This window comes from Stegodyphus dumicola, chromosome 9 (genome assembly GCF_044657685.1).
Source record: "Stegodyphus dumicola isolate Sdum_Otavi_A_Nest chromosome 9, ASM4465768v1".
NCBI classification, from domain to species: Eukaryota; Metazoa; Arthropoda; class Arachnida; order Araneae; family Eresidae; genus Stegodyphus; species Stegodyphus dumicola.
Genome location: NC_140776.1, coordinates 27,377,987 through 27,401,763, shown reverse-complemented (window position 1 = coordinate 27,401,763; position 23,777 = coordinate 27,377,987). Strand labels below are relative to the sequence as shown.

The 23,777-nt window shown below is 33.3% G+C and overlaps 1 protein-coding gene and 1 long non-coding RNA gene across 6 annotated transcripts in view; one reads left to right on the top strand and one right to left on the bottom strand.

Moving 5' to 3' along the window:
- Positions 1-23,777, bottom strand: part of LOC118181208 (homeobox protein Meis1-like) — a 476,047-nt gene that overhangs the window by 204,327 nt on the left and 247,943 nt on the right. The window lies entirely within an intron of this gene.
- Positions 10,154-23,777, top strand: part of LOC146995317 (uncharacterized) — an 85,824-nt gene continuing 72,200 nt past the window's right edge. Inside the window, exon 1 of the long non-coding RNA XR_015042944.1 lies at positions 10,154-10,495. This is a non-coding gene — a long non-coding RNA (uncharacterized LOC146995317). The remainder of the gene's footprint in view (positions 10,496-23,777) is intronic.

Below are 23,777 nucleotides of genomic sequence, written 5' to 3'. Positions count from 1 at the left end.
CATTTATGACTGTATGACTGTAACATGTGCTGTCATTTTCACAGAGAAGCAGATTTGCAAATTACAGGATCTGATTATCTCCCTCGGTAGTTGTTACCATGATTACAAGGTAAGCCTGAAGGGAGAAATGACCTAGAAGTATCCATTCTAAAATAATAGACTACAGTAGCAGCGAATTTTAAGGAAGGTTTTTTTTCACCGACATCTGCTCTTAAAACTTTATTGCTTCATTTAATTTCATTGGAAAATTACATTAATAATACTTCAAATAAATATTCATGCACTATGATAGTGTTGACTTTTGCATGGCCGCACAGTGACACAAATGTCATTACACATGTTCTTTCAAATATACTGCAACTTATCAGCTGTGTTAAGTATCAATTATCTACTAGAAGTCTTTGGCAAAGCGCCCATATGCCGGTATAATAAACATGGAGTTCAACCAATTTCTAGTAAATCACTAAATTACAGCTGCTTAACTTTGCATGAGAAGGCCAAGACTCATAAAGAGATTAGCGGTCAATTTAAAAGGAAAGTTTAAAATTCACTTCTTAGACGCATTTATGGAAGGAAGGTTGATCTTAATTCTTAACCTGTCATTCAGCTAGAAAGCCGCCTATGCAAAAAAAAAAAAAAAAAAAAAAAAAAAAAAAAAAAAATCATCATCATCAGACCTGTAATTCCCAGAACGGCACACTTCAGATTTATAGAAGTTGGAAGGGGATGTAATTAAAGAGCCCCAATGACTTCCAGTCAATAGCTTTCAATCCTCGGGATAATAATATGCTCATGTTTAACTGCAAATGGTAAGTAACTCTTCATAACAATACCTCATCATCTGCTCCAGGCATTATCACCAAGTTAAAAAAACAAGAAGATAGAATGGCTAACAGGCAGCCCATTCGCATGCAAACATTATACAAGGAAGTTACCGAGTTCAGCAGCCACCATTAATTAATGTGACAACAAATGGTGATCGCGAGTAGCGACCGGGGAGTCGTTTTCAACCACAATACTCGAAAAGCGAAATTATCAAAATCGAACCCGTCGCGCGTAATCGTCAAACGCGGGCGCGAGAATTGGCAAATGCTTCCCTGGGCGCAGTCTTCCACAAGCCTTCCCTACCCTCCAACCCCTTTCCAGGGCGATTATCACCGCGGTCTTCGCTCATTTCCGAGTGTCTAATGATTGCATAAAGTGGGATGGTGAATCGTCTCCCAGGGAGGGGGAGGTCTCTTCTAAGTATTCCGCGGGGTGTGATTCGGTTTTGTAGTGCGGCTTTCCGATGGCCTCCATAAACATTTGCCTTTATGCTCTGCCGAAGAATATTTAAATTGGGATGCGATGGCGCTTGTTACAATCCCGCAGTGGATCGTTATTACGCCGGTTTTCTTCAATTCGTTTTCTTTGCCGTTTTGAGCGATTTCTTTTATTTCTCGTCTTTTCTCTCTCGCATTTAAAAAGGGTTGCATCTCTTTGTTGAAAGTCTCGTGCATCGCTGGTTGCCTTCGGATAGGAGAGCTTAATGATATTTTGCAGATTTATCATTAAGAAATAGAAGATTTTAGAAGACAACTAATATGACTATGTGTTTACAATTAACCTTACCATTAGAAAAATTCCAAGAATCAAAAGATATATACGCTATACAGAAAAAATAGCAAATTCGATTGGAACAGACAAGCCTTTTCAAGGAGATAAGAGCATATATTTTATGATAAAACTGTTATTATCATAATGCTGCGATTAATAATGTTGAAGTACCAGATTTTTTTGTTTCGAATAATAAAAAATATATAATCAAACAATCGCTAAATAAATATTTTCTGCATTTTAGTTTGTTAGAAATATATTTTAATTTTATAAAAGTCCTTTCCTATCATTCTTGTTTCCACTTACAACTCCCTACCAGAATGAGTTTTTAGAATCGCGTTGAATGCAAATGAGTTAGAAGAAGCATTTAAGGAAAGTTCAATAACTTTGATAGAGAGTGCTAGGAATCCTTATTGGCGCGTGTTGGCTTCTGGCTAAGTCACTCTTGAAGCTGTTACACTCGCCGTATTATACTTGATATTCGCTGGCTAGTTTAATTTAAGGGCCAATTACGTTAGATATGTCTAGCTTCGCCTAAGTTTCGTTTAGTTAATTATAGTTAAATTTCTTATTTCTCATTCTGAGTTAAAGTTCGAGTAGAGGTTTTCCTGTAAGCCCGAGAAGGGGCCAACTTCTATTCTTATTTGAGAGAATGAAAAGGTATTTTAACCCTTCTCGAGTCTACGTCTTACTTGTTTGAACTCCGCGATAAGTCGCTACATCGTTCAATAGGTTCCGCGAAGTTTCATCTTAGACAAGGAGTAGGCAACCTAAAACTTAACTACTGAAAATATCTTTAACTGATCAAAATGATATTCATAACAAATGCAGCAGCACTTTTATTTAAAAATGCGTTCAGAAGCTTAAAATTCAAGGAACGAAAGAGGCCTTTAAATTGCTTTTCATTCATTTTCTGTGTAGCTGAAGATTTCCCACAGAGATTTGGCATCGAATATGTTTCACTGGTTAAAGAAAAGATATCGTAATGCAGCTACTGAACAAAAGATTTACTTCATTAAATAACTGCATAGCTAAATATAAATCTGATTAGCTCTTATAGAGCTCTTATAAGCATATGTTTATTATTGCTCTTGCTCCAAGTTTTGCTAAGAATTAATTCGAAATTTTTAACCAAGATCTAGAAGAGGTATTGCATTATATACAGGCAAGCTGCTGTCTAACACCTTTACTTGGAGGAAAACGGGCATATGCAGTTGGGATGATACCCTCGTAAAGGCATCTGTTTTGCATTAAATGGTTTCCATATTACACATACGAAATATGCAGTCGTGTGCATTAGCAGTTTCCTCATAAAATACAATGCAAAGAAAATCCGCACAAATTTTATACAAAGAAAGAACAATATTCGAAAATTTGCTAGAGACACATTTCTGCATCTCAAAAGAAAACTAGTTAGGTTTTTTTTTTTCCTCTTTTATAAGTATTAAAGCAATTATTTTTAATAAATGAATGTTTATTCTTTAGATCAATTGCTTGTCTCCAAAGTGTAAATACTGAAAAACAAGATATGCTTATTTAGAACATCGTAACATTTTTTAGGCAACTTTTATAACACATTCGAAGAAACTAAATATAAAGTAAGTAATAATGGACAAGCTAAACTTAACTGCATCAATGAAATAAAAGATATACAGAGAACAATAAGAATTTAATTTCGAAAAGTAAACAAATTCCAACTGATATAAAGTTCCTGTCTTTAAGACTTTGAAATAAAATAAAGAAGATAGCCCTTTAAAAGTGAGGTACTACAGAAAACATAAAGGAAGTTTCAAATGGCAAAAATACATGTTCATCAAAATATAATTATTATTTAAATATAAGGTTACAGAATCTGGCTTGCTTTCGAGCATAAACTAGATTCAAACTCTAAACAGACCTAGAGCGAGTTATAGTTGTGTCTGAAATTAGTATAAAAACTTGAAAAGGTTAAAACAACCTTTTTTTTTTAAAAATCAAAACTTGGAACATAAAACGAACGTATCGTGCTCACGTAATCAGCTCCCCCCCCCCCACTTGTTGCAATGCAACTCAAAGTAACAGTGAAATTCAAAATGTAAGTTAGTAGTCAAGACTACAGTCTTTAACACTGGGTTAGCACAGAACTTCAACCAAAGTAACAATCTACTGTCTGTGGCGGGTGGCGGTCGCTATAGCAATAGGACCAGCATATTTCAAATGGGGGGAAAACTACGGGTTGCTTTCCCCCCCGACTGTTTGCTGAGAGGAAAAGAGTTCATTCGTCTTCAAGCCACCCCTACGGAATATTGGTCAAGACTAGTTTCTACGGCAACAGACAACTGCAGACTAACTGGCGAGAGCTATTCTTATGATAGACCGACTGTAAGTACAGTACAATTCGCTTATAACGAGCCCTTATTTTAAGGAGAACACGGATTTAACGGGGAAATCGAAATACTTGGTTAGTACAATGTTAAGTCTATGCGAGCGCAACTGCTTTTAACGAGCGAACCCCGGTTATAGCGAGCAGTAGTTTTGTGATTCATAAAATTTCTATTGACCTCCACTCTCCAGCTCATCTAACTCTTTCTTGGAAAAATTTCTTTAGCATTCCGAATTCAATCGAAAGTTAGTAATGAGTCATAAATCCTACGAACAGTGACAGCGGCCTTTTTTACGTTGGGGAGTGATCAGGATTGAATTGTTAACACTGATTTCTACAGGTGTATTCCAACATATGGACAAGAGATCAACAGAAGTTTTAAAACAAACTTTCGTAAGAACTTGATTTTGATGCTTCTGGATAGCACAGAAAAAACAGGAACAATCACAAATGCGAATGTAAACGTACTCGAAGCGAACAAACGATGCATGGGAAAATGCTACATAAACATACATGGCCAGCTGCTTTTGTAAGGTTGGACTGGACATTTCTCAAGAGGGGCAAAGCACTGAGGAGGAAGAAGTACACATTTTGGAAAATTTGGAAATGAGTAGAGAAGAATTTGAAAATTACGTATCTGTTGACGTCACTGTCATCACTTCCGAGATACTTACTCCCGATGATATCGTAATTGAAATTCAAAGCAGATGAAAAAAATAATGAAAGCGACGATGATAACGACGAATGTAACGAACTTCAACCTGAACCGCTTTCAACACACTCAATGGCTTTTGAGTGGACAGAAAAACTTCAAATTTTATTCGAAGCCAGGGGTACAAATGACGAATTTCAGGCAATGATTCTTCTCCGAAGAACAATAAATAACGCAAGAAAGAGACAATAATGCAGTTCAAAACAAATTAACCGACTTCTTTTGTATTGTACAGAAATAAAAAATAAATAAAGTATATATAATATACTAAGCATGTATGAAATTTTAATGATTTTTCTCACGAACCCTTTTTTTACGAGCACTCGGTTACAACGAGGATATATCGAGGTCCCTTCACGCTCGTTATAAGCGGGTTCGACTGTACCAGCTATAACACAACACTGAATAATTACAATTTCATCTGAGCAGGCGAAACCTTATAACGTGGCCTCGAGAGACAAAAATACTCTCTGTCTTAAATCCTAAAAAACCTCAGTTTAAATACTCTCAAACTGATTTGCATTCTGATGGGGAAATGGAAAGTAGAAGTTATAGTAAAGATCTAGATTTAAATCATAATAACTAGTTAATTTAAATAATAATAACTTTATATGGTTCTGTTGAATGACATGAACTCATTTCATGTAGAATGACTACATTTAAAACAAACACAGAATAGCACAAAGAGCAAAATTTAACATAATTAATTACACATGTATCTCAAATTACATTATCTTCTATCAAATAAAGAATGTTGATAAGGCTCTTCTTAGAAGAAATAATCATTTTTCATGAAAGTATCGAACACTATGAAAGTAATTTATTCTCGTAATAAATTCGAATAGAGTGAAACTACTTACAAAGAGGTTCTTTTATTATTATTTCGCTTTCATACCTATTAATCTAATCTCACCTTCCCTCCCCTTCTTAACACTAGTACGCCAGGGAGAAAGATAGGGGAAGAGAGAGAGAGAAGACGATTATGCTGATGAACTGAAATAAACGTCAGGGGAAAAAAATTTTTTTTCTTCCTATTTTTGATATAAACTAATGTCTTTTGTTTCGCTACTATCGCTTTAGTTACCATTCGCCAAAGAGATATATCTCATAAAGTGGCAAATCGTCATTTACGTTATTTTTAATCAAAAGGTACGATAAAAGAAGGGATTTATGATTCCTCATCTCTCGTTTTCTTAAAAAAAAAAAAAAAAAAAAAAAAAAAAAAAAAACTCATTACCTTCTATTTTTCTCTCTCTCTCTCTCTCTTTTTTCCTATTTGGCCTTCAAGAATGATTTCTTTTAAGGCGTTAATGATTCAAATTGATTTCTTTCCCCTTCCTTCGCCATGTACAATTTTTTAATTTTTTTAAAAAATATTTTGTTTCAACGGTCTTTAATCATTTCTTCCGTTAGCATTCGCTTCTTAAGCGGATCAAAGGCCCAAAAATAATCCTTAAAAACGGAAATAGGTGATATTCACGTCACTCACATCTTAAATCGTCTTGCGCTGATTAAATTTAAAATGGAAGCACGCTCTCCGGCTCGCATTTTTATTTATTATTTTACTCGTTTACTCCCGCTCTACATGTTGCTATTATTTTCTAATAAAACTAGTGAAAGCAATTGTTTGACAGTTAAACCTATTGCGCTGACTTGCTCTTCTACGTCCGTAACCGTAATAATTCAGTATTACTTTTTCAATTGATTAATATCATACATGAAACACAATTCTGAAAGCTTTTGAGATGGAATATAAGTAAATAAGGAAAAATTAATTTTAAAATATAAAATAATTTATTCAAAAAGTGTTAATCAGTAACTCACATAATAATTCGGGTACTCACTCGAAAGGACAGTTTTGCTGAAATGTTTTGGAAGACAATCTTTCTTGTCATTTTTTGTTTTAAATGAAAATACATAAAACAAAAATGAAAACTTGTACATTTTATATTACGCCCTAAGGGGTATTTTTAAAATTTCTACTATTACCTCACACTCTCCCTATATCTTGTTCAAATTTTCAATCGTTAATAAAATACTTTTTATTCATCCACTCAAATTCAAATGCATTTTGTTAAACTTGTAGTGGATGACACTTGATGTTAAATAAATAAATAAATTTAAAGGAAATTTTTTTTTATTATAATTTTAATTATTTTTAACGTTAAAGACATTAAAGTCTTTAAAGAAGTAATTGCCTTTGATTTTTTTTAAATATATTACTTGTTTCATTTACACATACATACATGTTTCGAGAGCATTTGGGCTAAGCATATTTAAAAACAGCCTATCTTTATAATATCCGGGTTTACAAAAATTCTATAAAGTGTTATAAAATATAAAATTCCAAATTCGGGCTTCCACGTGCCCATAGTCGGGTGGAGGACTACGTTATTCATAATTTGGGGGCTCTAGGTACTGTCGTTTTTTCACAATGCGAGAAACATACATTCATGTAGATTCTTCATTATTTAATTTCTTTAAATAAAATACAGGGGGATAATATTTGGTGGCAACAATTTGAAAAGTGAAACGGACATTTATACTGAACCGGCGCAAAATTCCGTTTTGTGATGAATAGCCCCGAAAAGATAATTAAAAAAAAAAAAAAAAAAAAAAAAAAAAAAAAAATTACATTAAGCAAAAAATTCCCGCCGAATCCGAGCCAATAACAACACGAGAACAAACGTAAAGTCTGCACAAGTGACAATTTTTGTCCCCCATGTTTGGTTACATAATTCAAGTCTACAAAAGCTCTGCAATAAGAGATCACTAGCGCTGAACGTGCTAAGGTAGTGATTTTTTTTTTTTGGGGGGGGGGGAATATGTTACCCGTTCTCATAAATTCATTGCACTACCTGGAAAATACGCCTTTGACATGTCGATGGGGGATTTTCTTTCCATAAATGTCTTAACATCTCCATCCGTTTCATCCCCAAAGGAAGACAGGTATGCGTTCGGAAGTTATAATTTTTAACGTATAAATTTTTAACGTATATTTATTTTTAAAATAAAATTTATCCGCTGAAACTATGTTTCATTTATATAAAAGAGCTTTTTTATTTAGGGCTCCGATGCGCTCCGGCTGGAATCACGATTTACTCTCAGAAACAGAGGAGTACCGGAGCCAGGCTCGAACGCAGTTTAAGCTCTGGTTTGATGCATTTTATTTATTTATTTTTAAACTAAAACTTTTCACTAGTTCTCTATGCTTACCTATTTCATCACTGATGATTCTGAATGAGACGAAGAAAAGCATTTTTAAAGACATCAGTGGTACAAATAAATATTAAGCTTAATACAGTCAACACCTAAACGCTGTTGAAAGACAACAGTTTAACGCATATGGCCTAACAAGTGTCAAAATAAACAACTGTTACGCTCGAAAAATTATATTCTTCTAACTATAAATAAAAAAAGTATTGAAGAAGCCGCTATGAATAATATATGTATACATAATTATAATATTAAGCTATATACAGAATTATATACATAATAATGCAAGTATTCATAGCACAGAATCCAATTCTCTATGCATCATATTAATTCTGCAGTCTGATAAATATCTTAGCCATAATAAAGTTACATAAAGGCAATCACACTAGAATTAATCGTAAAAATGCAATTCAAAGATGTTATTTGGATGAGGATTTCTTGACATAATATATAATTCAAACAAGGGTAAGGAGTGTTTAAAAAAAAATCTACCACACCTGAAAGTAAAAACAAAAAATTTCACTTGCCCAAATTCCACCCTTTTCTCCCCCCTTTCCTCTAGGAGGGTGGGACGGGATGGATATCCAACCAGCTAAAAAGCCCCCTCCACCACAAATGGAAAAGCAGAATAATAGAACTTCTTGCCTCTTCGTGGAGAGCGAATAAAAAAAAAGGGGGGGGCAGAGAAGAATCTCCGAGCAGTGGCCCGTCAATCAGACCACTAATGGGGTCCCTGGACGGGCACGCGCCGAGGTGTCAGTCTGTCCATTGTTACTCGTAAAAGTGGTCAGGGCTGCAGAAGTAATTGTCAGGGCTTTTTGTCGAAGTTGTCTCGTTATGGGAAAAAAGGATACATGTATCTCTGTAAGGGGAACGTCATAGTGACAGGCGTGACGTAGAAAAAGAGGTCGACACTGTTGTTATTAATAGAAGGCAGCAATTGAAAGTTTAGGGTAGTGTAACTTGTTTCCTTCAGCTTTAAAAGCGCACATAGCATAAAAATTTAATCCAAACAATTCCTCTGCATTCAATTTTTAGGAGTAAAGAAATTGGCTTAGGCAAAATAAGATTGAATTTTGGGTAAAAGTGAAATTAGTTCAACAGCAATTTTACAAACGATTATCTAAAGCCTAATGTAAAGAAAACGTTAAATTAATCGATATTCAGTAACAATGAAAATTTTATAAGGAATCGAACGATTCAGATGTTGATGAACAGCAGCCAAAAACGTAGAAAGAATTCTAAAAATTCGTTGCTTATGACCGTGGCAAATTGGGATGTAAAGCTAATTAGCATTTCTCGTATTATTAATAACATTTTCCTTCCCTATCCCTTTTTACTTGTGTTTATTGATGTTCGCCAAATAAATGTTTCTTTTCACGTAGTAAATAATATGAAGTATCCCGTTTGAAGTTGATTGAAGTTCCTATCTTAAAAGCAGTTTAATTGCTGACAGACCAATTGTATATATGAGGCCTTGCAGATATGAAACTCTTCTTAAAATGAAAAATGAAATACGTATATTAAACCTAATGGATACGTAACTGTCATTAATGACGGAAAGAAACAGAATGCGTCATCTCGCTTACAGTTCGGCCTAATGAAACATGTTTACTTTGCATTGACATTACTCCATATAATACATATATTAATATAAAAGATAATCGTTTGCTAAATCTATTTCTGAATTTCAAACGCAACTGAATTTCAGAGTGTATGTCATATTTGAAATTCGAAGAGGATGTATTTCTTTATTTTATTTGTCTTACTGTGAAGGACACAAGCGGGTAGGTCATATATTTCCTCGGATATTAAACACAAATATAAAAGTCTCGTTGTAGACCTTACTACCCGGGTTTTTAACTTTTTCCATATACATTTTGTGGATAATTCCACGACAATCTCACCAGATACAAAGCACGATCTTTTCCGTAGTCAAATTGCGCTTTGTGATGCTGCCGATAGGCTCACCAGGCGCAGACCAACCCCCTTTTCAGCTGTATTGTTGAAGTAAATCCACTTTTCATCACAAGTGACGATCTGGTCCAGAATTTTGCTCTTCCGTTGATATTCGAGCTGATTAGTGCAGGCCCGAACACGTCTGTCCTTATCTGCTTGAGTCAGCAACCAGAGATTAAACTTGTATGTCAAATTTATGGGATGCATAGAGTGACTAATGGAAATGGCATTAACGTCTAACTCCTTAGCAAACTCTTGAGTGTTTCACGTGTTTCACAAGTTCTCACACAGGCGGGCCTCATCAACATCAGTACGCCGGTCAGAACGCTCTGCTTCTTGAATATCAGAGCACTTGCTTTTGAACTTTCGGTACCAAACTTTCGCAGTGTCATACGATACATTAGTACCTAAAGCTGTGTACATGACCTTTTGCAACAGAACTCGAAGTAAACGATGGTTCTAATCTGGTAGTGTGATGGTTCCATTTCAGATACCTCGTACTTAATAATATATAACCATAAATTACTTCACACAAGTCTTACCTACTGATATAATTCAAAGCCCCCGCTGCCGATAAAGAATTTCGGAAACACAACCCTTCTGAGTCCGACGCGAAGAAAACACTTTGCTTACTTCCCACTAGAAAGAACGTAAGTTAATTAATGCTTTTTCTGGCCTTTTATATTTTCATGTACATTCCCTTTTCTTATTATATATATTTTTTTAATTATAATTTTTATTTTTTATTTTTTGATTTGTTTTTGCAAAGATTGCATTATTTTTCTTAATATCAATTTTACAGCAGAAATTGCTTTTTCACTCAAAACTGAATTAGCTAAAATGCTTAATCGGAATGAATTCTTTGTTTCTCTGCATTGGTTCTTGATCTCTTATATTCACGGAAATATTTGGCCTAGCTTGAATTGCCGATTTGGCATCGCCTTATTACTCGAGTAAAGGACGAAACACCTTCGTATTTATTTCTTAATTATTGTTCATTGAACGGGAGTTGGTTTGTTCCCCTCGATAAGTCAACTAATTTCCGATCAATGGCGATGATTACTTGCATTTAATTTAATTACTTGCTTTTAATTTATTTCTTTTTACAATTGAAATTTTGTTATTCATAATTTAATTCAAGTCCCCGTGAAACATTTTTAACAATTTACATTCAAGTTACTTTAAAACAATTTAGAAATTGAACTTACTAACTATGGATTCACTCTTTTAAGATAATAATAAAAAAAACAATATGCCGAAGAAAAGTAATACCTAAAAATATGCGACTTTGAAGACTTAAATGAGAAAACTCGTTTTGAACGTGATGGTATTACAGATGACCGAGTGGATGAGACTGCTGAACACCGATTGTTCGATCCGGGTTTAAAGCTTAGAAAACTGACTGGCTGCATGAGTGTTTCCCAGTTTTTTTCGCCCTGTGTAATGAGAACATACACGAAAAACATATACACCTCCCTCCTCATACCCCACCCCCAAAAAAGAGTTTTACCTGGAATTAATGATGATCCATTGTTAATTTTCTTGATATATATTTGACAAATATATATTTGCATTAATTTCGTTATAAAATTGCATTTTTAAAGTTTTATTAATTTATGTTTTTAGCTTTTTAGTCCCCCTTCCGATTATGCTAATATTATGTATATTTTGTATTGAAATTTTATATTTTATACATTTATTTAAAACCTGATCTATCTATCTATCTATATATATATATATATATATATATATATCATGATTACAAAACAATTTTTATAGAAAGAAAATATAAACATGCCTAACATTTTCGCGCAATAAACTGCTGAAAAATTTCAATTTTTGGTTTTTGCAAAAAATAAGTTCCAAATTTCTTATTATATATATATATGTGTTTGCTTATTAATGCATGTGTAAAGACATTTTTAAAATTGTGAGAAGCTGTAATTTTAAAATTGATATTCAAATTAAATCCTAAGATATTTTACAGCCGTAATTTAGATGCTTATTTTACTGCGTATATAAAATTCAAATATCTTTGTCGCAGATATTGTAAATGCAATAAATCAAGCAAATTCGAAGCATACTTTGCTTTTCCATTACCAAGCATTCGAATAAAATTCTTTCTGCAAACAATTTAGTTAGCAAAATGCATCAATTTTCTAAATGAAACAAAATCAATACGATAAATAGCAAAAATTCACCTGACGCACAATTATTCAAAAATATAGGAACGATCTAATTAACTGAGGCACAGCAGTCCCGAAATGATTCTGCTGTTAACTCCATCCCTCAAACACGTTACATTTTCGCAAGCAGTTCGAACTGCACTTCCACAGGCTTCTCTTTCTCTTGGAAAGCATTATGAATGCACTGTTCCACCCAGCCCCCCCCCCTCTTGCTATTTATGGGAACCCGAAACCGGTGGGTGCATGCATGTATGCGTGTGTTCTGCATCCTGATCAATTGCCCATGAATAATCCAATCAAACCAGTACGGAGGAGGTGCAGGCGGTTGAGAAGAACTGAGCTGAAATGGAGAGATGCATCCAGGACGAGAATTTGGTCACGTTTCATCTAACGATAGATTTTGGACTCCCCCACTCCATGCTCTTTCTCTTGAAATATGGATTTTGAAAATGCCCGGCACAGTTCGCAGTTTTTAATGGATTCGTTAGAATACATCACATCGCCTTCTGCAGACTTTTTAAAATCCGAAATATTCGTAAACTTCGTTAGATTTCAGGAACTTATACCCGAATGGGGAAAAAAAAAAAAAAAAAAAAAAAATCAAATATAAAATTTTTCCAGCTATACTAGTACAAAAATGAATCTTCATAAAAATCTACTCATTGGATCATTGGAAGATGGTACATCAGTGTAACTAAATAAAAAATCCTATACATGGACATTAATTCGTCAATCAAAAGTCAAATTCATATCCAGTTACACTAGTACAAAAATGAATCTTCATAAAATTTACTAACTGGAGATCACTGGAAGATGGTATATAGGTGTAACTTATAAGGTATTTCTTCAGCCTTCCTAGCAAGCCTTCGTGGTGTAGTGGCTTTGCACGCTGGGACGGTATTCCAGAGGTCCGTGGTTCGATTCCCGGCGAACGCGATTGCTCATTTTTCATCTTTCCTTCTTTTTTTTTTTTTTTTTTTTTTTTTTTTTTTTTTTTTTTAACCCTAATGTCTCTCAGTGGCGCCCGAACTAAAAGGGTGTTTGGTTGAATGATTCTCGTCACCTAAGATTTGGCGATTGGGTTCCCTAAAAACCTCAGTCGCCTTTTAAAAGGGGGAAAATATAAGGTATTTCTCCCGCCTTCCTAGCGTGCCTTCGTGGTGTAGTGGTTCTGCACGCTGGGCCGATATTCCAGAGGTCGGTGGTTCGATTCCCGGCGAAGGCGATTACTCACTTTTCATCTCTCCGGCTCATCCCATTAACCTAATGTCTCTCTAACTCGTCAATCAAAAGTCATATTCAAATCGAGTTATACTAGTACAAAAATGAATCTTCATAAAATTTACTCATTGGATCACTGGAAGATCATCAGCGTAACTGAATAAAAAAACCAGGACATGGACATTAGTTCGTCAACTGAAAGTCATATTCAAAAGTAATCTTCAATTATACAAAGAATAAAATTAATGTAAATGCAAGAATTGAATAAAAATCTCTGAAAAAAAAAATTCAAAAAATGTTGATTCCTTAAGAACATATGGCAATTTAACATTAGTAATTAATTACGTAAAATAGCACAATAAATTAAACACTGATTAATTTAAAAATATTTTCAACTACATTTATAGATTAGAGATCGTTAAAGTTTTATTTTTACAAACGAAATTTAGTATCTAGATAACGTGTATTATTACAAAATGAAATTTGTAAAATACGAATTGAAAATATAAATCAACATTTCTGTAGAATAAATGTTAAAATTTATTCAGAAGCTTTTACATATAACACAGGTGTTAAGAAAGGTAATAGTTTTGATAGCATTTTCTTAGTATTATAATTGAAAAGTAACACTTAAATTTTGGGAAAATTTTTAAATTTAAAGTTTTATTATTAAACAGTAATTAATTAAGCTCTTAAAAAGTCAAAAAGGAGAGGGGAAATACACATCGTTTGGCAATTTCGTATAACTGAAAATTATACTAATACCGGAGAAGTTCGATTCATTACAAAAATAATTGCGAAACAATAAAAAGGAAGCACATTTTCTAAAAAAGTATGTCACTATCCAAAATTTAAAAATGGAATGAGAATAAAATAAAAAGGAATGTTGTTATCTATCTTAAAAAAAAAAAAAAAAATACTATACGCCTTTTAAGATATAAATACTACGTTCCAAATAAATATGTTTTAATGAGAATAAAAATTGAAAATCTCTTTTACAACTTTGATAATTCAAAAATGAACAAAGAATGGCTTTCTCCTAGAAATACAAAAGCTGCATTAGGAAAATTAAAACTCTCTTTCTGTTGATGATGTACGAACTCGTTCGAAAAAATCATACATAATAGAAAAGCAGCAATTCTTTCACTTTACTTTCGCAGAAAAATTTACACTTAAAGGTAAAAAAATTTTAACAGTTTTTTACTTCCTTGTACGAGGTAAAATGGAAGTATCGTAATCGCGAAAAGTTTCCCGCACCATATTTCAACGAAAATATCCATTCTGACCAACATCCATTTGAATATCCATGTTTTTGCGTGACATCCGTACGTAAGGACAGAATAAAAGACTCTTTTCCTCCAAAAAAATTATAAAACTGCTTTAAAATGAATTCTGAAGAGAATTTTCTGTGGCGCCTGTACGAACGTATGTATATACGTACGTATCTCGCATAACTCAAAAACGAGTAGCCCCAGAACATTGAAATTTTGCATATAGGACTGCTATAACATGTAAATGTGCACCTCGTTTTTTGGTTCCAATCGGCCGCACCAAACGTATATAAATATATTTCTATATATATATACACTTTGTTACCCGGCTCAGTGATCTCAGTTTCTTTACTCTTTATATGTTTGTAAAGTATGCATTTTTTTTTTTTTTTTTTCCTTTAAAAATGATTGAATTATGTTGTTCTTATCTTCCAGTTCAGGTTTTTGTGCCTTTAGTAAATCTGTATGCAATATTTTTAGAATTATCAACAATTTTAAAGGTGCTTAAGTGCCGCTAAGCCTAATAATGTTTTTGATGGCGGCCATTGCTTGTTTACATTTGAAACAGCAGAATAGTGGATTTGTTGCCAATCTAGAGAAACTTAGCTTCGCAACAACAAAGATAACGCCTTCATTTATTATTGCGAATTAAATCATGCTTAATCCTTTCTGGAATTTTTTCGAGGAAATAAGTGTTTAAGATTTACTTCGTAATTTTTAATATAGATATTTTAATTTTTTATGTATTTTTGCCTTGTCGCGAAGTGAGAATTGAATTAATTGAATGAGAAATACTGAATCGGGCTGTGAAAAACTTTTTTTTTTTTTACTTAATTTCTTTATCCATCGTTTAGATTTATTATAGTAATTGAATAGAACATGTGGCAACGATTAGATAATTCTTCAAATGATATAAATTTTGTGCATTCTGAGTTATAATATGGACGATATATAACGCTGTTAAGTGAAACTAGCCCCAGAGTGGTATGGTAAACAAATACAGTGAATTTTAACGAGTGCATTTATTCTATTGTGGTTTATGCCCTCTCAACGAAGTAGATTTTATTCAATCTAATAAGTTTACATGAAATGCAAGAAAAAATGCGTATAATTTAATATTTCGTACAAGGAAGTCATGCATGTACACATCAGATTTCTTTAAACTTGTCACAGAAGCAAATTTAATTTTTAATGCTTTATTTATTCTTCTTCTTATTAAATTTTTCTTATATGGCAATTTTGAGGTTAGATATTTCATATATAAATCCCGAACTGAAGCTTATAAGCCTCGTGGTTTAGAAAGAGTAACTGAAATATTCTTTTCGGACTTCGTTATTAAAATCCTCAATGCGCAACCAGAAACATAAAAACTGTTTAAAGGGTGGGCATAATATAAATATGAATGTATATAAATTATTATTTTAAGACTAGTAAACTGAATAGAGTATTTTTAGTGCCAAAATTTTCAAAATGGGAATGAAAACAGAATAAAACGTAGGTTGTTTTTACTTTCAGTGTAATCTCACATTTAGAAAGAATACATAAACAACACTCCAAAATTAGCCTTAAGAGAAGATTATTATGTTTTTATCCAAAGAATTTAAAAAAAAAACTGAGAGTAAACAAATAATAATAAGGCTTCTAACTCATAAAAAACTACAATAAAAAGGTATTTTTATTAAAACTTTGAATATAATTTTGTAAAGGTTTGGCTTATTTGATTATGGCAAGGCATTTGAAGACTATCTGCCTGGGGGAAGGGATGCCTTCACGGAGAACTTTCTATGAGAAACTGGCTTGTATACACGCTATGCAAGGGAAAAACCAAGAAAGCGCCCATTCGTCGGGATCACAGGCCGGACCGAATTACCAGCGTTCAGCGAGTTCACCGCTCGGCTGCTAGTGGGCCTGCATATTCTTCAATGAAGTTTAAAGAAAAACCAAATACGTTTATTTCTTAGTTAATTCTTTCAAAACATTTAGATTAGATGCTTCGCAAATACAATTTCCCACTCAGGAAAAAAACAATAAGTATTCTAAAAGCTATCAGCTGAGGATATCGATGAATAATATAATTTTATTTTCGATATTAGGAGTAAAAATCTTTCTGTAGGGAAACACTACATAAAAATTTAAATCTTTTCATTATTAATATCTCTCTAAAAATAATAAAAATATGATCTAAAATAAAAATATGGAATTCATCCTTCTATACATTTATAACTTTGAAAAATTACTATACAATTTCTTTTTAAAGGATTTGATAAGGATTATGTTAAAAGATCATGTTACGATTAACCATTTTTATTAAAACCACTATGTTAAGAGAAAGAATTTGTAGATCTAATTAAATACACAAAAATTTTAAGCTTCAGAAAAGCAACGATTATTTTAAATACAGTATTTTGTGAACATATAATTAAAATTTTTAGAAACCTAAAACTGTTATTCTAGCATGATTTAGTTTTAAATGCATGATTTAGTTTTAAATTTTGCAAGAAACTCGACATGCTAACTAACTATTTTCTAACTATTACATATTTCTTAACTTAAAAATAGAAACAAATACAAATATTTAACCTTTTGCTTTAAACAATACCGCTCGCCTGCTAAAAATTGAAATACATAAAATTGATTGCATTCCTCAAATTTGCCCTACAGAACATTTGAAACGCTGGAAAAACAGAAAATACAACATGAAAGTTAATTCACTTTTTTCATACACCCACAATGAAAACAAACTTAATTCAGCTTAGATTAGACTCTACTTAGATAAAAAATTCATAGAAATATTTCAGTTCACCGTGTCCTAAAATAATTTTACATACATTCATATTTATATTATTATACGTGCTCTAATATAGATTTTATGCTACTAATTGCGCACACATCGTTAACAGTTTTTATGTAAAGTTCTATTATCGCTTTTTAATTCATAAAATTTTTAAAACGTGTGGATCCAGTTATGGACTTTCCCTCCACATCCGAAGAAAAGAGGCTCTTTTCGTCTGCTGTAGAAGTCCTGTTCCACTCCGTTTGACGCATGCGCACAATACTGAAGGAGCACCTGTAGCACGGAGGCCACCCATTCGCCGGGGGAGTGACATGAACCTTCTGACGCAGCAGTCGGAGGCGGGGTCGACAGGATGGTAGGCGTGGCTTGGGGCGATGGGGTCAAAAAGTCACATGACTGGCACCGAGTGCGGTGCATATTAATTACTCGAGGGATGGCCCTGTCCCGCAAGACGCCTCTATGGGACTTCCTCTCCCCCCTCCAGGGATATGTGACGTCATCATGTAATTTATGAGGGTGCGACGAACGTATGATTTTATTCCCTATTCATAAGGTGATTGAAAATTCTGCTCCCATTAAACAATCTAATCAAACTAAAACTGAAACTGGCTGAAAAATACCTTGCATTTGAACAAAATCATTTATACATGAAGTTTTGTTTATTATACATTACTTAGAAAGTTCTTTTTTCTTTTTTTTCTTTTAAAGCCAAAGATTTCTTTGAAGTAAAATGTGCAAACACAGCATTCACTACATAATAAAATTTAAGTATAATTTTTATTAAATTTTCTTTAGAATATAAGACAATCGGATACCAGAAATATTTCATATAAATTTATATATTGGGGGGATGGAGTACAATTTCAACTAAAGTTTTACGCTTTTCTTTTGATAATGTTCACAAAAACATTTCAAACACTATATATAATAAATACTGAAATTAAGAAATGTTAAAATAGTTTAAATAACCCCCACCACTAAAGTTAGAATTAATGTTTTTATCAGAAATTACGACAGGTGAATTCCAATGTCATATATGCATCAAATGCTATTTTAGACATCATTATTAAGGCTTTTGAAGTGGAACGCTGGTAATTCAACCCAGCTACAAATTCCGGCGAACGGACTTGCTGCTTAGGAGTTTTTGTAACTTTTTCCAGGTTTAACATGAATATGAGCCAGTTTCACTTAATTCCTCCACCCCTTAGGCAAATAACCTTCGCGTTGTTGTTGCTGTCTTGTCCATATTACATAGATCAATGGTTGTCAGAGCCTACTCCGAGAAAAGGTTGGACTTCTATTTTACGCTCCCAATTTTTAGGCAGAGCCCCGCCGGGGGGATATGGGGGTCTCCCACCCCTTTCCTCACTCACCAGTCCGCATGAGAGGACTTTTGGTTCGCCGTATATTTAGAGTGCCGCCATAAACATCCATTTCTTACCCGGAATTCAAACCCGGGCCCTTCGGTACCGTAGTAGGATCCCCTATCCACTATATCGTCTGGGCGACAATAACTCTCGCTAATTAAAGTAACCTTATATGATCTTTTAATGCCTTTTAGTTGCCATGCAAGGGAAGCAGGTGTTTCTGAAAGACTTTCAGCCACTTACTTAGACAGCAGATAAGTGGGAACTGAACCAATATTTTTAAAGAGCCTCTCTAGGAAACCATACATGGGAATAAACATAATTTGAACGCTTTCAGTAACACTTTCAAGTAGTTAAGCGAAATATGCCGCTGTGCCTAAACTATTGAAGAGTTGCTTCTGAAATAATAATCCTGGGATTTAAGCGTTTGACAGCAGTGAGAGTCATGCCGATGGCCTTCTTCCAGTTACTCTTCGGTGAAGTGTTTTCCTGTGGAGAGAAAAACAGCAGGAACAAATTTACTGTTCTTCAACTTCAGGGTACCGTCAAGAGGGGGGTCGATCTGTACGAAGCAGTGATGTCGTCTCCATTCATCTATCGCCCTGTTTGGAGCGCAACTGTGAGGGGGAGTTGAGCCCTTCACTTGAATCCCCTTATAACCCCCTCACATATTCGTTCGCGAAACCAGATGGAAACAACATACTCAGGGAAGTTTTTCTTGGAGGGGGGAGGGGATGAAAGGGGCAAAGCGGTTAAACTGGCGGAAGTTTTTCTCAGTTTACTCCCCCACCCTTCTCTTGCTTTTGGTAAAGCGATAAGAACAGTTCATATTGTGGTGTTATATTTTAAATTCGTTTAAGCTGTGAAGATTTCCAAGATCTAATTCAAAATTTGAAAATTTCACATTTTGTCTTGTTTTCTTTGAACACCTTCTTAATTGATAATAATACTATATATATCATATGGTAAAGATAAAATGGTAATATATTAGAGCATACATATACATTATGCATCGTGAAATTTGTTGATTTCGAAGGAAATATCATTTAAAATATTTTAAGGAAATTTTCAATTTTTTGAAAATTTTTTAAGTCGGACACTTTGCTAGCAATAAACGTAGCTACCGGAAAAAGACAGATTTCACGAAAGGAATTAAAATATACTTCAGAAGAGAATATTAATTTTACATTTTAACGCAAAATAAAATGTAAATAATTATAGTATAGTGCGTGCATTTAAGTAACATATTAAAGAAAATGAAATATTTTTTAAAAAAAACCTTCCTTCATTTACAGACACACACACATTTCAAGAACTTTTGGGCTAATGCCACACTGAACTATTTAAAAACAGCATATCTTTAAAATTTCCGATAGACAATCTCACACGCTGGAGATAAAAAATGTTTTATTCCTTACAGTATTGCCACTGCTCGTTTTTAAATTGCTGAGTTTTTTAATTACAAATTTGTTAAAGTTTTACAAAGATATGAAATAGGTCCCAAATATCCCAAATTCTAAATTCGGGTTCCCAGGTGCCTATGTTTTGGTGACGGATTACGTTATCCAAAATGAGTCTAGGTATCGTTTTTTCACAATGGGAGAAATATTCATACATTCATGCAGATTCTTCGTTAATCAGTTTCTTTAAATATAACAAAGGGCGATAATATTTAGTGGCAACAATTTGAAAAGTGATTCCGACTTTTAAAGTTTTCGACGAAAAATGACCTTTCGAGACTAATAGCCCTTCTGTGCAAACACCCATTGGGCTTAATAATTAAAATTGTTAAAGTATATAAAAATGAAACTTTATCAGAAGTGGAACTAACAAAATTATTTTTAAAAAATTAGAATATTTTTTTTAAACAAATAAGCCAGCAATGTGGATCTTTTTATAAATTATGAACATAACTCCTGTGATAAGGGGTTTTAGTTTTTGATAGAACTAAACCTAATTCCTTAAACTAGATAACCAATTGGTTAATAGACGCGTAGCTTTTGATACAGTACAATAAATTTTCACATTAATTCACATACAATAATTATAGTGGCAAGAAAATGCATCCAAAAAGGGAGTAAAAAGAACAGATGAATAGAAGGAATGCTCAATTTCTTATTTAATAATCACGTATTTTAAAATTTAGGGGTTTAGAATAAAATAACAGAAACAAGCACGAAAGGCGTGTGCACACACATATATGTAATTGCAGATAAAAAGAAAAATCAAAAAACGTTAAAATTACGCTATATGCACACACACGTATATATATATATATATATATATATATATTAATAACATATTTTACAGAGAAAGTAAATTACAATCTATGCTACCTTCTGATTTTTTTTTAAATGTATAAATATATATATATATTTTTTTTACTATAAAGAAGCTCATATTTTTTACACTAAGTGTGCATATAGTGTGTCTGGAAAAGCCTTCATGAATGCCTCCTGAACTGCTTGCTGTTCGTAGACTCCCGGCTCATATTTCAGTTTTAAATTAATTTTTTTTCAGGCTATAAAAATTCTCATTCCGTAGCCCTTTTTAGTAAAAATATGCGAAATTACAGCTGGTGACCATAAAAAAATTGTGAAAATGAATTAGCTTAAACCCATTCGGATAAAAACACGCGTTTCAACTGTCAAATAATGAATTAATATATATTTTTTTAATTTACCATTTTAACTAACAGGGATTTGAAACCCATGCGTAATTCTAATTATTTTTGTGACGTAAATGTACCCTTTACAAATCTGCATTTTGCGAACAATGATCTTTAGAAAAATTTATACGCGATTTCTTGAAGAATTTAAATGGTTTTATTTTCACAGGTAATTTTGAAAGTTACGCAGCTCATTCCCCCCCCCATGATACTGGCTACGGAAAATATGTTTTCAGTGAAAATTCTTTTCCTATGGAACCTTACACCTATATTAATTACCCTTACATAATATAATAATGTATCTTTTATTATATATATGGTTTTTAAATATAGATGTACATGATCGTAGTCCAAAAGCCTATCTTATTTCATTTAATTTCCCGAAATCTGAGTTACGGATTTACGATTAAAAGATACATTTAGTCATGCAATATTTTTTAAACATCCTACTTCACTCATTTATTTTATTTTAATATATAATTTAACAAGCTTACGGTGTATGATTTGTACATGATGCGTTATTAAACTTTAAAACCGTCAAACAAGAGTTTAAACACAAAAAGATGTTTTAAAAATTATAAATGTTTAATAAGATGAAATTTGTATTTTATCGTCAACTTCGTTTTCATTTACCAAGCTACATTAGTCTGGGATAAATTATTATAAAAAATATAGAAAGTCTGAAAGGTTTCATATTTTAAATTTGGTCCAAAGGGGCGTTTTTTAATGTTTTGTGCGTTACGCTTATTTATTAAATATAATGTTGTACGTACTCAAACCATAAAATTCAGTTCAACAGCAATATTGCAAAATAATTTTAAAATGAGCATAACTTTAGAATTTCCGATACACAGTTTCGCGTGCTGGAGATAAAAATATCCTCCCCCCCCCAGTGTTGCCATTGCTCGTTTTAAAATCGTTTAGTTTTTTAATCAAAAATTCATTGAAGTGTAACAAAATATGAAATCGATAATAAAACAAATTTCAAATTTTAATTATTACGTTATTCAAATTCCGATGGCTCTAGGTACCGTTGTTTTATCGCAGTGCGAGAAACATATATAAATTTATGCAGCTCAAGAGGCTTATCTAAATTATTATTTATTTATTTCTGCTACTATCGTTTAAATAGTATACTTTATACAACTTCAGGAGTACGAAAAATTTTTGAAGAGCCCAGATTTTTTGTTTCTCACAAAGCTTGAGGTTACCACGAAAGGCAGTTTACCGTGACTTCGAACTCACGGTCGCTGCACGATGTCGCAGCAAATAGCCTTACAAAATTAACCCTCTTTATTGCGACAAAAAGGGCGCCCGTACCAGAAAGGACGAGCGCAGACGAGCATGAAGCCCTGATGAAAACACCTCAACTGGTGAACACTAACCCCTCCCCCACCACTTCCGCCAGTGATGCGCACTTTGGGGAGATCTATTCATGTTCAATTTGAATTTAGAAGACACGACCGGATTCAAAAACGCGAACCATCTGCCGTGCTTTCACAATTCGCTTTGGGATTTCAGGGGAGTAGCCAGAAGGTGATGAGTTTGGTGGATGTTTGCAGCTTTAGCTCAACTGAGACCACAGCCGGGCTGGCAGATTTTAACACCTAAGGCTTATCTCAAAACTATGTCCGTTTAAATATCTTTCAGTACTTTCGCATTTATATTTAATTTATTATATTTTTTAAAACAAACTGTTTCCCCTTCCTCCGTTAGGTAAGTGACCGCTTCGTCTCCCTTCGACGAAACTCTGCTACACATCTTCTGTTTCAGGAGGAATGATATACAAAAACAGAGCTTAAGATTTGAAATGACATTAAAATAAATACATAAAAAAAAAAAAAAAAAAAAAAAAAATCTGAAATGTTTCAGATTTTAAATTACGTCCAAAGGGGCGTTTTTTAACATTTTGTGTGTTACCTTTCTTTATTAAATATCATGTTCCTCGCACTTAAACCATAAGATCCAGTGCAACAGCAATATCGCAAAATAGTTTTAAAACGAGCATATCTTTAGAATTTCCGATACAGAGACCCACGCGCTGGAGATAAAAATGTTTTTTCTGCACAACGTTGCCATTGCTCGCTTTGAAATCCTTGAGTTTGTTAATCAAAAATTCGTCAAAGTTTTAAAAAATAGGAAATCGATCATAAAACAAATTTCAAATTGGGTCTTCCACATGCTCATATTCGTTGGAGGATTACGTTATTCAAAATTCGATGACTCTATGTACCGTTGTTTTATCACAATACGAGAAATATACATACATTTATGCAGATTTTTCATTATTTAATTTCTTCAAATATAATGCAGGACTCTAACATTTTGTGGCAACAGTTTGAAAAGTTAACCGACATTTACGAGTCCGACGCAAAATGCCAAAACGAAACTAATAGTCCTTCGGGATTCAAATCCCTTTGGACTA